This window comes from Neltuma alba, unplaced genomic scaffold, assembly GCF_004799145.2.
Source record: "Neltuma alba isolate B1F8T4 unplaced genomic scaffold, ASM479914v2 tig00002282_pilon, whole genome shotgun sequence".
NCBI classification, from domain to species: domain Eukaryota; kingdom Viridiplantae; phylum Streptophyta; class Magnoliopsida; order Fabales; family Fabaceae; genus Neltuma; species Neltuma alba.
Genome location: NW_021632806.1, coordinates 100,202 through 106,032, shown reverse-complemented (window position 1 = coordinate 106,032; position 5,831 = coordinate 100,202). Strand labels below are relative to the sequence as shown.

The following is a 5,831-nucleotide window of genomic DNA, read 5'->3' as shown; positions in this document are numbered from 1 at the left end:
AAAGAATCTCAATTGTTAATTTATTATGGCACTCTCAATTATTCTTGTCTTGCTTTAAATTTTTTTGCTTCTTTTCTGCTTCTGCGTCTCAGTTTTCTGTGATCGCGTTGCTCTTATTTTTGTTCCCTGTCTCCATAAAACAAAAGCAGATTTTCTGTTAAACATCGTTGAAGTGGCTAGAGAAAGAAGGCAAGACCAAAAAAAAAAAGTATGAACACATTCTGATTATAACTATACTATTAAAATCGTTGTCTATTTCTACACACACACACACACACACATTTTACTCTTTTTACGTTCGCTCTGATTATTTCTGCTATATATAATGGAGTTGTAGAAATTAACAAGAATTTTTTTTTATTTCAAATCCACAGTCCCGGGCTTGTTTGATCTGTTGCTGTTTGGCTGTTTGTGTGCTCTACATTTCTCTGAATTCTGTCTTTGAAAAGAAAAAAAGAAAAAAGAAAAAAGATAAGGTAAGAATAATAAAATCAGATTTTGTTTATCCAGAGCACTAGTTTTTTCCATTTGTCTTCTTTCTGTAAATTAAATAAAACAAAATGAACTAAATCAGTGAAGTAAATTAAATCAAAATGAATTAAGTTAGTGATTAAACAAACTTACCTAAAAGTCAGGATCTTCCTATAATCTCACAAACTGGCTACTAGTCCCTTGATCAAGGAAAGCTTTTTTTCTTAACTTGGATTAATTCTTATTTTTCTTGTCTCCTCGAATGTATAGCCTGCTCAGCATTAACTTGAAGATCTTTCCAGTTCCATCAATTATGTACTTGTTGTAACAAATGTTTCTTCATCTCAGGAATGGACGGGACATCATAGATGACCTGGCAAGTATAAAATGCTTTTAATTAAGTTAAAAGTAACGATGTAGCTGAGATAATAGAAACAAAGATAGAAAGACATATATTCCTTCGGTCTTTAATATAGGAGCTAATTTATAAGACCTATTTCACATATTTATTATTTTTTTTTCAAATTAACTCTATTAATATTCCTCCATAATAATCAAGTAGGAGAGAGATGGAGCGAATTGAGGAAGATGTCTTGGGTGTTTTAGAAGAAACATCATATTAACTAATTTAACTATCAACCTTAATCTACTTAAATTAGTTAATTAGGTCTTATATTAAGAATTGGAAGAGTACTAAAATACCGTCCAAGATCCTATCCTTTGTACTTTGTACTAATTTTTCTCCTATCCTCATCAACCTCCACATGTAGTCTCTATGCAGTACCATGACATAAAGCCAACGCTTTTGATTGGTAGGATTCATATTCTTTTTGTTCTGAATTGAGAATTTAATCAGGAGCAACATTGAGTAGTTGATTTAATCACATCTTTCATCACAATCATTTGCAAGAATAATAAGCATAAGGATAAGATATAAACATGTTAGAAATGTCTTATAAATAGGATTAAAGAAGTAATTGTTGAGGCGTCTTACTCGTGGGATGACACATATAAGAGGACTTTGAAGCGGACTTCATTTTTTAAAAAAATAAAAGGAAAAAAATAGTTTCATCTCTTTGTAAAAAGTCATTCTCAGTTCGCCTTCCATTGATCAAACTTTTGCATTCTGCTTCTTCTTCTTCACAACTTTAGTGCTCTTTTTTTCCTCTAAGTTCCTCTCATTTCAATTTCATAACCAAAATACAGAAGCTGAAAAGGAGAGTCTCCGGCGAAGAACGTTGAAGTGTCTTTAAAAAAAAAAAGAGTAAAAAATTTACAATTCTGACTGTGTTTCTGTCCCTCTTTCATGAATATTGTTATTCTTATTTGCATTTCCTTCCATGTTTTGTCTTTCATATGCTTTATCTGTTATAATATTTAGATCAAAACTTCTATTTAATTATTTTTTTCAGTTCAGACTATTATTTATTAGATTTTAAACCATTCACATTGAATATCTTAAAAGAGGTATAATTTTACTGTTTTTTAAAAAAATTGATACTTCTTTTTGCTCTGATTTTTGTTTGTTCTTCTTCTTTTTCCTCCATTATTCGGTTCACAATAAATTAAAAAAAAAACGAAATTGCTAAAATACTTTTGATTCTGTTTGTGATATTAACATTTCCATATTCTTCCATTAAATTTAATCTTTTGTTGCTCCCTCTCCTTATGGTACTCATTAAATATTATTGATAATTTTAATAGGTTAAAACTATAAATTTCATCCTAAAAATGTTCATTTACACAGGACTTGTTTCGGGCTTGCTGTTCCTACGTTCTAGTGTAATTTTGTTGCTTCCATTCATAGCTTCTTCCATCTTTCAGAAAAAGAAAAGGAAAAAAAAAGAAAGGTAATGATACATTTAAATTAGGAAAAACCGCTGCAAAATACTTGCTTAAAAATTTTGTTGCCCTAAAGTACCTATACAGAAAAGCATCAGCACTCTGAAAAGTTTATGCACACATATATAATAACTAAATGCAACTGAATGCTATCGAATCAAAACAACCTTAAAACAAAAGATCTCAATCATCATCCACCTTCTCTCTTGAAAAAAGAAGGAGGTTGATCAAAGATGCAAAAAGTATCCACCATATTGTGGGAAATCTTAGCAAAATGATCAGCTAAGGTCAGATCTCTAAACACATGCATGGTTGATCTAGATCTGCCACTCCCTCAGAATCAAAATCCTAATGTCATTGTTAACAATATCCCTCTAAGGATGGTTGGTATCACAACCTCTTGCAGCTAGACTAAGGACATCCAGAAAATCTGATATATGCCCATAATACTAGTACTCTAAATTAGGCACATCTGAGAAATATACTTTTTAAACTGGCATTTTTCAGCAATTTTCCGTTCAATAGTGCTATATTTATTTTCTTCCTCCTCTCCCTTGCGTGTTCTCCTTACTTTTTTTTTTTTTAAAGATGATAAAGACAATATATTAAATTAAAGGAAAAGCAATTAGCCAATTACATAATAAGATTCACCAACATATTCCTCTAGTCCTATTTATAAGTCACTTCCAATATATATTTTACACAAACTAAAAAAAATCTTAAATTTGATTAACTTTTATTTAAAATTGAATAACTTTTCAACTTTATTCCCATTTAATATACATTATATCTCACATAAACAAAGTCAACACAATAATAAATGAAAAATAAAATTGTACATATATATGAAAAATTTCTCTTAATAATACCTTATAAATAGGATTAAAAAATATTTTCTTTCTGCTCTATAAATAGGACCGGAAGAGTACACAGTAACTTTTTTATGGGAAAAAAAATCCTAAAAAAACCTAAATCATGATCAATGCAGTGATAGCGCGATATGGATGGGTTCTTTATTTTGTATTGAGAAGGAAATATCTAAATGCATTGAAACAAAATTTAAAAAGTCAAAAAGAACAACACAGAACGAGAAAGATGAAATTATTGAGCTATCTAATTCTACACGTGGGAAGACTTCGAAGCTGACTTCCTTTTTTTGTTAAAAAAAAAAATCATTTGATGTCTTTAAATCTCATCCTCACACTCATTTGTAACCCTATCTATTCTATCAGTTTGCCTTCCATTGCTCACATTTCTGCTTCATCACAACTTCTGTACTCCAACGAAGTCTCTTCAGGAAAGAAATCGGTAAAATAATCTAATTCTTATTATGTTTCTTTCCTTCTTGTGTGAATATTGTTATTCTTATTTGCTTTTCCTTCTCTGTTTAGTCTTTTATATGCTTTATCTGTTATAATATTTAGATCAGAATTTTTATAAATCACGTATAGTTATTTTTCAAGCAGTTCAGTTAATTATTTATTAGGTTTCATTCATGCAGGACTTGTTGCGGGTTTGCTAGCTGTTTCTGCGTTCTAGTTTCTTCACAATTATTACTTCTACTCTTCTTTTCATTCGTAGCTTCGTGCATCTTTCAGGAAAAGAAGAAGCAAAAAAAAAAAAAAAAAAAAAGGTAAGACTACATTCTAATTATGTCATGAAGTTCTATATTTTTGCCCTTCTTTTCTCGCGCGCGCGTGTTCCTTACTCTCATTTGCAATTGAGAAATGAAACCAATGACTTATATATTTACTATTTATTGATATTATCACTATTATTTGTCTTTGTTTATATATTTATTTTAAATTGACAGATCTTTTTTAATCTTAGCATATAAATAAAACTTGCATTTTCTTTATTCTTTGAGCATTTTGGCCTTGCTTAGTTCAATATAATTTACTAAAATTTTTAAATTTTTCTAGAAATTTCATAATTAATTGCTTATTTTATTTTTCAAATTCGCACAAAGTTTAACTATTTTTAAATAAATATGTTATTATTTTTATACTAGAAACAAATATATCCTTTTGATTCAGTTTTATAATTCTTATGGGCAAGTTTGGGAATACACATATTTATGGAATTTTTTTCGCCAACTCTATATTTATGGAAGTGGAAATTGCTTCTATCTTATTTATTTACTGAAAACAAGAGGTTGGGGGTCTCGTGGCACAAACAAATAGTTGGGGGGTCTAAATTTCGGCTTATATATATATGTGGTGGCTTAGTAGAGGGCATTTTTTTACCATCAATGCGCAGGAGACCAGAGATGATATTTTGAAATAAAATGATAATTATGATTTTCTTAAAATTTCACAGAATAAAATACTCTAATCTCACTTTTATTTTCCCGTTAAAATGTTAAATTTGTTAAAATATTCTAAAAAGATGTTTTCAATTAAAATTTGTGTTGACATTTTTTATCATTTTCATGTTGTGTAAAAACTCTACATGAGAAAAACTTGATGTCTACAATTACAAAATTGAAAAATCAATCAAGGAGGTAACGATGAGTTAGATTTTATATTGAAAAATCAATCGTGATGTCATCTTAATTGAATAGAAAAACAAGCATGAAGCTTCACATCAGGTCGTTTCCATAGCCGTTATTGCAGCTGTCATTGAGAGAAAATGTTGATGTGTTTAAGACAAAACAGAAGGGGTTTCCATTTAGAAGAATATTTTGTTGAAGAGTTTGACTAAATTAACTTCTTAATTAATAATAATAGTTTTGCATGATCAAAGGCCAAAAGATCTTATTTTCCATTTTTTTAAAATTCCTATTGCAATTTGTATGCCATTCAGTATTCTCTTTATTGCTATTAATATGATCTAAAAAAAATTGGTAAATCTACATTATGATTTTTGTGTAGTTTTAATCATAATATTTTATCCTATTGATATTTATATTATAATTCAGATATTTTCAATTACAAATAATTGAAAGTTTCCGAAAAGAGTCTTGCGAAATGCAAATTCTCTACCCATTATTAAAAAACACCAATAACTAAAAAAATGCGTGTTCCTTGTGATCATGTGAATGAATTAATTGGTGATCACTTTAATTTCATACTTATTATACATTTTGTATTAATATGATTTCTCTGGTAACTAAAGCTTCCACATATTTTTTATTGACAGGATTTGCATTCTTGTGTTTTGGTTTGAGAATCTCTGTTATTTTCTCTTGGTTCAACACTGAAATCTGGAAGAAAAAAAAAAGAAAAGAAAAAGGTAAGGATATATTCTAATTTGATTGAGTTCTATTATTTTTATATTATTGTGTTCATGTTTTTATTATTATTTTCCTTGCACACACATATACACAAATATGGCATTTTCTATGGATTCTTCTTTTATTTTCCAGTTCATCAATTGCTTTGTTCTGCCCAGATAAGAAAGAAAACAAAAGTGTTAGGATATGTTATCATTATGATTTTATTCGTATGTTAATATGTCTAGTACAAATATATATACAAAATGATTATTAATCCAATTCAATAAAGTGCAAAAAAAAA

The 5,831-nt window shown here is 28.7% G+C and overlaps 1 long non-coding RNA gene across 1 annotated transcript; it reads left to right on the top strand.

The window, feature by feature from the left end:
* The first annotated feature begins 2,244 nt into the window (after positions 1 to 2,244).
* Positions 2,245 to 5,524, top strand: LOC114721216 (uncharacterized). Its single transcript, XR_003738044.1, has 2 exons — positions 2,245 to 2,321; positions 5,455 to 5,524. It is a non-coding gene; the product is annotated as an uncharacterized LOC114721216 (long non-coding RNA).
* Positions 5,525 to 5,831: the final 307 nt, after the last annotated feature.